This window comes from Myotis daubentonii, chromosome 6 (assembly GCF_963259705.1).
Source record: "Myotis daubentonii chromosome 6, mMyoDau2.1, whole genome shotgun sequence".
In the NCBI taxonomy this organism is placed as follows: Eukaryota; Metazoa; Chordata; class Mammalia; order Chiroptera; family Vespertilionidae; genus Myotis; species Myotis daubentonii.
The window spans coordinates 23244164-23257048 of record NC_081845.1 but is presented as its reverse complement, the minus strand read 5'-3'; the positions used below and the strand labels follow the sequence as shown (position 1 = coordinate 23257048).

At 40.0% G+C, this 12885-nt stretch overlaps 1 long non-coding RNA gene across 1 annotated transcript in view; it reads right to left on the bottom strand.

Annotated features, from left to right (window-relative positions):
• Positions 1–12579, bottom strand: part of LOC132236444 (uncharacterized) — a 29531-nt gene extending 16952 nt beyond the window's left edge. The window contains exon 1 of the long non-coding RNA XR_009453311.1: positions 12458–12579. This is a non-coding gene — a long non-coding RNA (uncharacterized LOC132236444). The remainder of the gene's footprint in view (positions 1–12457) is intronic.
• Positions 12580–12885: the final 306 nt, after the last annotated feature.

Sequence of the window (12885 nt, the reverse complement as noted above, 5' to 3'; positions counted from 1 at the left end):
CCAAAGTGGGCAAGACAGTCCCTAGTCTCAAGAAATTCACATGACTGGGGAGAGAGATACTTAAGCCAATAAATATTAAGTGCTGTGGTGCCAAATCTAAGTATCATGAGAGCATGAAAACATGAGCCCAACCTGCCAGAGATGGAAAATCAGGTGAGGTTTTACCTGCAAACCCAAAAACTGTTCTTAGATTGCTGATTTGGTTTAGTATTTTAAGAATCAATTCTTTTCTTAGAGATTATCCCAAACCAAGTTTTGACAATTAACAGACAAATAAACATATAAGATTATATTACTTTTGTATATAAATAACTTGCATTGTTAGTTTGTCCTTTCTTGGTGGCATTATTTTTGGTTCTTAAATAACCAAGAAGTTAAGTACTGTGAGTCAGCAAGTCTCCATAATGTTTATTTAAAGTTGAAAACTTGAAGTTAGGAAAAAATTGAGGAAGCCAGACACATTTGCTTCTCCTTTAAAAAAAAAAAAGTAGAAATGACAAGCTTTTGCAACTTTCGTACACAGTTCAACATGATATATTTGTGTTTTGTTGTTATTGCACAAGACAAATTGGATGAGCATTCTGATGTTAAAATTAACTCATTTTTTTCAACTTATTTTTTTCATTGGTATAGTTAGGCTCCAAATTAATTTCCTCCTTCTTTTTTCTCTCCCTATGACTGTGCAGAAAACATGTTCATATGACATGAATGCTACAAATAAAACACTAGGAGTAAACATCATTTCCTTCTTGAAAATCACCTTTCTGAATATGATAATCATTTATCTTTATGATGTCCCTAAATCTAGATTCAAAACTCTCTAGACTTATATTAAGATTCTATGTTATGGGTATTTCATCCTTGGGTAATTGACACAAAATCTTGTGGTGTTTGGAAATCAACTTTCATGCCGAGATTTCTGTTCATGTTCAAGGAAAGGGATCTACCCTACAATCTCTAGGGTACTTTGCATAGTGAACTGATGACATGGATGTTTTTCTAACACAAGCATTTGCATTCACACTCCCATGAATAACGTGAAGTGCAGCTGTGAGATGGCAGATCAGTCCAGAAGTCAAACAAGGTTGCTATCATCATGCTGACTGATTCATTTTCACCATGTTGCTCCGATGTCTCAGACACAAGTCCCAACATCTGCCAAACTGCTTTTTCCCTCCAAGCAACAAAAATAAAATAAAATGGCGGTTGTCATCAGCCCACTTTTTACCCTGATTTATACAGTCCCTGGCAACCAAACATTGCAATGATTGTCATAACTTTGAAACCAAATCTCTAATCTTTTCCAGAAAGATGTGTCAATACTTTGAGGATAAAAAACATTAAAACCTGAAATTGAGAGGCAAAATATATCACATCCAACTAAAAATTCTTTGAGCCAGGCCATTGATAGCGTATGGAGCTATAAGTCATAATAATAATAGTGACTACTGTATGCAATGTGTTAAGACTTTTAAGTACATTATCCCATTTAATTCTTGCAACTATAAATGGTAATATAAGGGGACTGTGTTGTTTTGATGTTCAACATGTTTTCTCTTCACATATACTAAAAGCTTAAAAGGATTAATGAGATGTGGGGTTTAGTACAGTGTCTATCAGATAGCAAACATTCAATGTATTAATTTATTCAAAAAAGTATTCATGAATAAGTGTCAAGGTTGTCTTTCAACTGGTATTTCTTCTGATGTGGCTCTTTAGATGTCTGTAAAGCAAAAAAGCAAATTTGGAGAAGCACTACTAAGATGAAAGTTCTCCTTCCTACTCTCAGAGGCCTACACATTTAATACAACAAAACATCATTAGGAAAGTAAACCATGGGAAGCAGATGTGGTAGAGTGGGAAGAAGCAGAGCCCTGGATTGATTCGCCCACCTACCTCCTACTCATGAGTCCTAGCTAGCAGCTGGCGGTCAGGTATCAGATAGTGGGACGAGAACATTTCCCCCCAACAAGATCTAGATAGATGCTAGGGTCACATTCCAGTGGGCGGGATGGAGACCCTGAAGGCACCCAGCCAGTGTATGTGGGTGACTATGGAAGGTGTGACTCAGGGCATCCAGGTGTTAGGAGCTCACCACAAGCACGCCATGTCCAACCTAAGGAGGGCTGAGGCTGCCAGAGTATTCCCTGCTCTGAAAAGACTAAGATCAGTGTTTCTTTGAACCTGGACATCTAACTGGTAAAGTTAAACTCCTTAGTTTGACACCAAGGACTCTCAAGATCTTGCTCTAGCAAAACTTACCTTCAGACATGTGCTCTACATCAACACCAAAAGGCCCATTTATGGTCCAGAAAGTGCTCCGCACTTTCACAGGGCCATCCACTTACTCTCATTATTCTAACTTACAGTGGGGCCTTGACTTACGAGTGTCCCGACTAACGAGTTTTTCGAGATATGAGCCGTCTCTCGGCCAATTTTTTGCTTTGAGTTGCGAGCTAAAATTCGGGTTGCGAGCCAGCTTCAGATACCCCACCGCTAGTTGGCGCAGCGAACGTCACAGTGAATGCCACAACATCAGTCCAGCATCACGTGTCTCACTCGTTCACTTTTTGATTTGACATACGAGTAATTTGAGTTATGAGCTCTGTCACGGAACGAATTAAACTCATAAGTCAAGGCCCCACTGTACCTGGGTGCCCCATCTCCACCCACCTTCCATTACTTGTCCAAGCCTCTGCCTCCTTTAGAGCTCAGTGCCACAGAATACTCCTTGACCCACCCACCTTCAAGTCAGGCATGATCTGATGGTCCTCAGAAATCTCACAGTACTTTCTTTGTATTTCACATTTACCACTCATACCATACTTTGAATTACTATTTGTACCTGAGGCTTAATCTCCTTTATTAGGTAGAGGCCCCTTGGAAAATGATCAAGTCTTCTACAGTTTTGTACTAACCACAGTACCTGGGCTCAGTGCCTTAAATGAAGTGGTTATCCAATAAATGCCTATTGAGTAGATCACTGTCTATATTACTGCCTTGCCTATTCTATTGAGAGTGAATTAATTACCATAATTCAATGGTTCATATATACGTGCAAGTTATTGCCAAAGAATAACTAAAGTGGAGAAAGTAGATTATTATACTACAAAGCATAAATGGTGACATGCGTATGTTTAAATTAATGAAAACTATATCCTAGTAATACTGCCTTACTAAAAGGTAACAAAAATCTATGTATTATTCATCATAGCACAGATTTTCTGAAAATTTCAAAGGAATAAGAGGAATGAGTTGAATAAAGGTGCTTGGAGACAGTAATTACAGGCTTCCTCTGAGAGCTGGTGTGCTGAGAGACAAGAAAGGCTGATCTCCTCCTGTAGTGGAAATATGTTCATATTATCCTATCATGAAATGCATTGTTTTGTGACTATAGTCACCCTTGCTTTCCTGAGAGCAAAGGAGTGAGAAATTATAAAGAGGCCTGCTGTGTACTTCACCCCTCTCCTGGGACCTCCACAGGAGCCACGAGGGGAACTGCTCCCTCCCTCTACCTAGGCATTTCCTTACTGCTCCCTCCCCCTCCCTAGACTGCTCTGCCACACTTCCTACTTTGAAAGGAGAGAAACACTAACCAAGGCACAGGTATATTTGGATGCAGACCAGCAGGAATTCACCGTGTCATCAGCCTAGCTAACCATGAGGTCTCACTAGTTAGTTTCATTTAGCTGGTTTTTGTGATCTGGATAAAGTACCTTGTATGACTATGCAAAACTGATTTCCATTCTGGAAATGAACACTTAGTTCTCATCTGATGTATTGGTAAAATCCCCATGGTTTTTGCCATCGGGAGTGTCGGTTGCCCTTGAGAGTATATATCCTGCTGCACAAGTAATGCTGGCTAAGCTCCCATAGCTACCAAACAACCAAAGGCTCAGAAGGTGAAGCCTTCACACACTGCTAGAGCAGTGCTGGAGCTTTTCAGGTGCCTTCAGGTGCTCACATTCTATGACAACCAAATGCATGAAAGAGTTTGCCTTGGGAAGGACCTGGGGCAGTTGGCCCTGGCTGAAGATGAGATACAGCAGGGCCCTGAAGGAAAGGTAAACAGATCATTGCTTTCTATTAGGGAACCTTCTCATTAAGTAAAGGCCAGGGATTCAGAGCATAAATGAAAACACAGGCAATTTAAATGAGGTAATCTAAAGTATAACTTTAATTAAATTAACTAAATCGAATCCCATGTACTTTCATTCTAAAACTCTATTTCCATTAACTCCAATTACTTCCCTTTGTGTCTTTGGCTTCAAATGGATGTCAGCAATGGCTACATTCAATTTCTGCCCTCTTCTCACCCCCCAGCTTTCATGGTAAAGGTGCAGCAGCCAAATATTAAGCGCCTTTAGTTCAACAGAAGAGCAGACACTAGCTAAGGACACCATCGAAATGCATGCACTTAACTAGATTGGGTTTCTTTTGTTCCTTTTGCCCAGTTGGTTTTCTTGCCCCCTCACCTCCAGAAAGGTTTATATATGTTTATTCCTCATATTTTGCAAAACATTAGCAACTTAGCTCTCATAAATTCTTTACATTTATTTTTCACCAACCTCCCACTCATAAAACTCAGCCCATCAAATGGACAGGAGCGACATCAGATAGAAAGGGCACAGCACAGCCCTCCTCTCAGCTGAAAGGCAGGTGTCCAAAAAGAAAGCCAAAGCATTTTAGTTGTGCGGACTGTGTGATTGTAGCACAGTAGGCCTAGCGCAAAGGGATCTCTTAAGAGCACTTTTCTGAAGAAAGCTGGGGTTTGATGATAGGGAAGCCTGGCAGGTGGTCCTTCCCATCAAATGGAACCTGGTGGAATCATCATCTCAGGTGGTCACTGTGCTTAAAAGCCACGCCAGCATTATTCTTGCCCACTAGCACTCTCACAAGTGTTAGTAGCCTTGCTTATGAAAGGAGATAAACATATGAGGTAAAATGGAAATTTCACAGCTTTGACTGGCTCTGTGGACATAGATTTGTTCCAGAGTAAAGTCCCAAAAATCAATTGAATGTAACTTAACTGCAAAAACATCACAGGTGGTTTTGTTATACTTTTTGGACTTTATAGGGACCAAATTCTCCAAAGCTTTGAGGTTAGAAATTTTATGGACAAATTGAGAAAACAAGCTTTCTATAGCAATTTTGCTGACTGAATTTCCTGGTGAATTCTGCTTCTAAACAGTATAAAAATATGAATTTGGGAACTGTTACTACTTCACCATTGTGTAATGGAAGATCTACCTTGTTGAGATGCTGAATCCTGGAATTCTATTTCCTTCATTTAAATTGTGAAATATAGTCAAATTTCCAGAAAAATCTCAAGCTGATAATAATGCCTACATAACCTATTCAACTTTATGATGTCGTCAAATCAAGTTTTCTTGATGGTGTTAGTGGTTGATTTTAATAGAATTGACTTGTATGTCATATCATAAAGCTAGCAATGGTTCTCAACATTTACTACACTAAGAATCACATGGAAGCTTTAAAAAGTATCATGCTCAGGCATTACCCATAGTCTTTTCTGGGATGGAGCCTGGGTGTTGGAATATTTCAGAGCTCCCTTGATGACTCTAATATGCAGTGAGAGTGGAAAACCACCAAGCTATCGCCTGAAATGCAATTTTAAGAGGTGTTATGTGTGGAAACATAAAAAAGTATAATTAACTGAACTAAACTCCTAATTAACAACACTGACCTCTATCCTAGGCACTTCAAATAAATTCCTACGTATCCAAGTCTCTTAATGGCCATTCTGGGGGCAAAAAGAAAGCCAACGCATTTTATTTGTGTGGACTGTGTGATTGTAGCACAGTAGGCCTAGCGCAAAGGGATCTCTTAAGAGCACTTTTCTGAAGAAAGCTGGGATTTGATGATAGGGAAGCCTGGCAGGTGGTCCCAGAGGCAGGGGAGGTGGGGCGGGGGGTGAGTTTGTGGGCTCATGATCCACAAAAGTTCTTCACTAAATCACAGGAAGAAACAAGCCTCCCCTTAGCCTTGCAGGAGTAAGTCTTTAAAGAGATATGTGAGGCCTTCTATACCAAAAAGACACTATTATCTTTATCCAGTACCCTTCCTCCGTTGTCCACAGAGCTCAACTAATCAGTAAGAATTAGGACACTGACGAAGTGACTGAGGCCTTCCCTTGACTTTGGCTGACTCTATTTTTGGAATCTCTACTGTGGCCAGCAGGGTTCATGGTCCTAAATGAGGTCCTCATCTGCTTCCAGGAAAGAATTGAATCAAACCCATAGGATTTAGCTGAGGAGTTACTGTTATTTTATGTTTCCAGGAAATTCTTTTTAGAATTAATTTGATATATCACCACACTATTAAAAATGATTTTGAGAAGTGATAGGATAGATGAAGGTCAAGTAACATTAGTGATTGTATATAACTTATCATTATTATGGCTTTTTTTGTGTGTAGCTTCTCAAGATAGGAAGTGGGTCCTACTTAGGCCCAAGGTTCAGAAGGCAATGGCCCTTACTCTCTAGGCCATGTCAAAATCTCCTATTGAATTTGAATGTGCATTTTAAGACATACACACCCCAGGTAAAGTAGTAGATAGTCCGCAGACCCCAGAGATGGAAGATGAGCAGAGGGTCCCTGTTTGTGCGTTTGGAGCACAAGGACAATAACTACAGACAGTATCGGTTACCTCTGACAATGGTCTCCTGAAAACGAATAGGATCCCTTTAGGCAGGACTTTATTAATTAACTAGGGGTCCAGTGCACAAATTCATGCACCTTGAAAGGAACTGTGGGCTGTGAGGCTGCGGTGGGCACAGGAGCAGGTCTCGACCCATCCTCCGTGCCCCTGCCCCTTCCCCACGGCTCCTGGTACCCTGTCTGCTGGCAGCCCTGCTCCCACCACCACTCCCACACACTGATGGAGCTAGCCCCACTTGCACCCATTGGTGGTGCCAAGCAATTGGGGCTGGCGCTGTCAGCGGGTGCAAGTGAGCACTGGGCGGAATCCAGGAGCAAAGAATTTTCAGTAACCACCAGAGGCTCACCCGCATAACAGCAACTGGCGCCCTGCCTTGGTCTGGTGCTCCTGCTCACCTGCTCCACCATCCCACCTCGGCCAATGCCGGCCATGTTCCGCACATGCCCCCTGGTGGTCAGCACACGTCATAGTGACCAGTTGTTCGGTTGTTCCACCATTCTGTCTATTTGCATATTAGCCTTTTATTAAATAGGGTGAGAACAATATGAATATGTTTCTGAGACATTACAGCCCAGCTTAAATCTCTAAAGCAGTGGTTCTCAACCTTGACTGCATATTAGAATCACCTGGGAATCTTTTTTAAATCCTGATTTCTGGGCCTCATCCTCCGGAAATTCTGTTTCTTTGTTACTAATGTTGTGGCCCCACCCCATAACAAAGAAACAAAATTTCCGGAGGATGAGGCCCAGAAATCAGGATTTTAAAAAGATTCCCAGGTGATTCTAATGTGCAGCCAAGGTTGAGAACCACTGCTCTAAAGGCAACAGTAAGAAAATCATTATCTTCCACTGAGGGATGTCTATGAGGCCCTCCCCTCACCACTGCAAATTCCTTTCCCTGTGCTCCAACTCCCACCTTCCCCCAATCAAGTATTCTATGTCTTCCTCCTTGGCTATAGGACAAGGAGGTGTAGCAATATCCAGTGTGGTTAACGTTTCGATCCTTAACTTTTCATTAACCTACGTATTGGTCACAAACACATTGTTTAGAGATCTTGCAATTTGCATTTTAAAATCTATGTCTACATATAAACCAGTTTAACTTAATGGAGAGTGTTATTATTGCTTTTATTATTATTGTTGTTATCATGTTTTTTTTATGGAGAAAAGAGGAGTACAGTTTTGAGTGGCTTTAACATATGGGCACTAATAGAAATATTTGTGGATTGATTGCTTGTCAAATAAGAGTTCTGATTAAATGTTTCATGTGGCATCCAACGGGACATGCTATAGACCAGGAGACTTCAGATAAAGGACCTTATTGTGTAAAAGGTCAGAATAGTGAAGAAAAAAAATAGTGGTAGTGAAGAAAATGTCCATGAAGGAAATAGTTCTATGTGAGGTAGAGAGACATAAATAGGACACTAAAGAGTTCCATTAACAAAGAAGCCTGCCTTCTTAATGGAAAGGTAATAGAATGGGGTCCATGAGAGCTACCCAGGGGTCACTGACAAGACAGGACAGGACAGGAGGAAGGCCACTTCCCTTGGCCCATCCCTGGTATGAGGGAAGTAGATTTGGATAGGCAGAGAAATGGAGTCGAGATGGTAGTAGAGAGAGAGAGAAAGAGAGAGAAAGAGAAAGAGAGAGAGGATGGTAGGTGAAGCTTTCTAGAGAGAGAGAGCTAAATTCACTGAGCTCTTGCTATGGCCACTGTCAGTTACATGATGCAGGCTACCTGCACTTTAAGATAAGGCACAAAAAGGTTATGTAATTTTCCCAAAACCCTACTGAGCTGAAATTCTAATAAGCCAGGCAATCTGGCTCCAGATATTGCATACTTAACTGCTCTAGTTTAGAACAACAAAAAAGATGGCTCACAAAGTAGAATGCCCTATTTTATATTCATCTTATTGTACACCAGCCATCAAATTCATAATCATACCTAGGGAACAAATAAATGGAGACAGTTTAAAAGTAGAGATAGCTGGTTGGTGTGGCTCAGTTGTGCATCACCCTGTGCACCAAAAGGTTGCTGGTTCAGTTCCCAGTCAGGGCACAACCCAGGGTTTCTGGCTTGATTCCCAGTCGGGGGTGTGCAGGAGGCAGCTGATGGATGTTCCACTCTCACATTGATGTTTTTCTTTTTCTCTCTCTCCTTCTCTGTAAAAATAAAAATCACTGCAAAAGTCTTTAAAATAATTTTTAAAAATAGAGATAGACTTGTTTGTAAATGTGCAGATTGGAGGAATCTGGCAGCTATTAATTCAACAAAACAAAATAAAATACAACCAAAAGGCTGCTCACCACATCCTAATAATTGATCATGAGAGAACAGATATCAAAACCTGAACTGACAATGCTTTGTTTACCCAGCCATTGACAAGAGAGTTAAAGCTGGCACTGATCTATTTCTGAGTGTTTGCTAATTAGTTTTACAACAAATGAATGCTAACAGCACTTGCTCTTTCGCTCTAAGTAAGTTTTATTCACAGGGGTTGATTTATGTTATTTTTTTCCCTTAACATTTCATTATAGAAGTTTTCAAACAGACAGCAAAGTTGAAGGAATTTTCCAGTGAAAGTTTGGTGTACTCAGCACCTAGATTTTTCATGCCCTTTACAGCACATTCTTTAGGAACAGCTTTCTTGATTGATCTCAGCTTCGTCTCTGAGTCATCTCACAGTGCCCAGCATGCTGTTTGCTATTAGTTGAGTCATTTGGGTGAGTACTGATCATTCACTGTGCCTCAGGCAGGAATAAGTGATGAACAACTAATCAAGAGCAGAATCCAAAGAAGCAAAACAAAGAGACCTTTCATGCTGTGCATGTTATTACTGGTAAACTCTCTGTGCAAACTTATGATCAACAGTCACCTGGTGATAAAAGTTTTGAAAAAAATATCAAACTATAACATTTGCGTTTTAAGCTAAAATTTCTCAGAGTTCTTTTTGTCCCTTATTGTCACTCTTTCTCTTGCTTTTCACCCAGAGTGGATAATGAAATGAGATGGAACTCACATGGTGCATAAAGGGACATTTACTCTCACATGCACTGGCCAAATAATACTAAGTGCACTTGACCTTCTTTTCCAACAGTACTCAACCCTGCAGCAGCCATTTGAACATGAAGGCCACACTTATAGATATCTTAACCTTTCTCTCTTTAGAAAACAAGTATCATCAACTGAGATCACTGGAAATACTGCAAGGACGACACACTTAAATAAATCACAGCTGTGAGAGCCATTGTCCACCTTTCAATGTGATTATTGGCTGGGTGTAGCTAAGGGTTGTTATGGGTTGAATTGCTTCCCACTGAAAAGATGTGTTGAAGTCCTAACCCCCAGAACCTCAGAATGTGTCTTATTTGGAAATAGGGTCTTTGCAGATTTAAACAAATTATGATGAGGCCATTAGAGTGAGCCTTATGAATTCAATGTGACTTGTGTCCTATAAAAAAAGGGGAAATTTGTACATAACGACAGACACACACATAGGGAGAACAGCATGTGAAGATGAAGGTAGAAGCTAGGAGAGAGGAATGGAACAAATTCTCTCTCACAGTCCTCAGATGGAACCAACCCCTTAATCCCATACTTTTCACCTCCAGAACTGTGAGACAATAAAATTCTCTTGTTTAAGCCACCCTATTTGTAGTATTTTTTTTATTGCAGTCCTAGCAAATTAATACAGGAGTGTTGGCAGGAGCTCAGAGACCATAGCTTTGAAAATACAACAAATAAGTAAGTAAGTAAGTAAGTAAGTAAGTAAGTAAGTAAGTAAATAAATAAATAAATAAATAAAAAAGGGTGCAAGACTGAAAGCAGTGATGAGGAAACTCCATACTATTTCCCACTGTGGCTGCACCAAAATGCATTCCCACAAACAGTGCATGAGGGTTCCCTTTTCTTCACATCCTCCCCAACACTTGTTGTTTGTTGATTTATTGATGATAGCCATTCTGACAGGTATGAGGTGATATTTCATTTTTGTTATAATTTGCATTTCTCTGATGACTAGTGACACTCAGCATCTTTTCATATATCCATAGGCCATTTGTATGTCTAGTCAGGTCTTTTGCCTATTTTTTTAATTGGATTGTTTGGTGGGTTGTTTTTGTTTTTTGTGGGGGGGGGGGTTGGTATAGTCAAATTATTACAAAACTTCCTTGTGTAGGACTGGCTTTGAGGCATGTACTCACCAAGCCAACCCCCTTCTCTCTCTCTCTCTCTCTCTCTCTCTCTCTCTCTCTCTCTCTCTCTCTTTCACACACACACACACACACACACACACACACACACACACACACCACATAATCTGTAACAATTCTCTGGTTTCAATCAAAGGCTACAGGTTATCCTGCACTGGAGGTATATGGGTGTGAGTAAGGGGAGAGAAACAAGTTTTCACATATAAAGACTGGATTATCATTCCATTCTTTATAGAAAATATTATAAAATTATTATCTTCTGTAGAAGCAATTGAAACTATGCAGCCAAAAATTATTGAGAAAAGAATATTATAGAAGTGTGTCAGGCTAATAAAAACACTGTGTTGTTCTTAGGGATTTTGTAAAACATATGGCATTTGCCAGCTTTTTAAGATTTATAATTCTTAGTATTTCTTTTCTCATTATAGATATTCACTTTTATACCTAGTTTGCTATTTCTTATTTGTATATTTTTCTTAAATAAGACCTATGCCAGTTGTATAAGCACTCAAAATTCTTGCAAAGAAACTAAGTATTTTAACTCCTAGTCTGACAATCCTAGCAGCCTCTCAGATCTACCCAGCCCATTGACACGGTGTCAGAATCAAAAGTTACCATGGAGAATCTGACCAGTGGTAATTTCCACTAAGACTAGGTCTTTTTTTGTCTAATGACTTATTCGTGTTGAACATTTTGATGCCAAGAAAAAAAAATTGAGCAATTCCCCTTTACCCACCCCAAACCTCTACCCCAGTAGTTTTCCTTTACACATATACCTCTTCATTTCCTGATTCTGGTCTGGGCTTGAAGCTAAGGTACCTGAATCCTGGCAGAAAAGCTGTTATTACAATAGTTTTGACTTAACAGGAGCAGGAAATACCAACAACCTTATGTGAGCTATTCCCCAGTGAAGATCCAACCTGAATGCATAAATGTGGGGCCCTTGCATAACTCAGGTGAGGCTCAGATGAGATTGGGACATCTGGAAACACCTTTCCTCCTAATCTTTAGAGGCCACTGGGTAGATATGGATTCTGCACCATGAAATGCTGAAATAAGGAACTGGAATAACATTTTTAATGCAAGCCCCTGAGAAGTAACAAATAACATTTCTATTGGGAATATTATTTCAAATACTAACTTTAATTGTCGAACAGAGGAAAGATATATAAGATTACCAACAAAAACAGAGAAGATTTAGTCTGTTGAGAAAAGGGATTATTAGATTCACTGCCCAGTCCTTGCAAAATTAAGTATTTTCATTTTAATACTTCAAGGTAAAACAAAATAAGAGTCCCTTTCCCCAGTGCATTATATGGAAGAAATAAAGAAGAGAGAGAAAGAGAGAGAGAGAGAGAGAGAGAGAGAGAGAGAGAGAGAGAGAGAGAGGTGCAAACTGCCCGATCCTCCCACAAAGACCATAAGCCAATTCAGAAAACCAATAAAGCGCATACATTTCAAAATATTATGCATCTTTCTTTCAATGAAACATGTTACTAACAAACTGATGTTACCAATATCTACACTGTAAAGTTTGAAACTTCATCCTACTCTTCAATATTACCTTAAATCCTTATCTCAGGTGTTTATGATAACTTTCTCTTCCTTCACCTTGGACACTTTTGCCATTTTCTCTTAGTTTGCAGTATTTACATAATTGTTTTGTAGTCCTGTTTACTATGCTAGTGATAGCATTCAAATGAAACACACATTTTAGAATTGGGTTGGCCTTGTTGTGACCTGCCTGATGAATCACTCTTGGTCTACTGGCCTGTGGTTTCCCAGCACTGACACAACACTATTTTTCCCCATTAATTGGAGAAGCCTGTTTATGCAGAATCAAATACATGTCTGGGCTGGGCTATTTGAACTGCTTTGGGGAAGAGCACTAACAAAAGGCATCTGGGTAGCTAGTTCTCTCCTTGAAGTCTAGACGGGAGGGAAGCATGTGGCATGAGATTTTCAAAACAATTTCCTCTGCAGGAGGGTTGA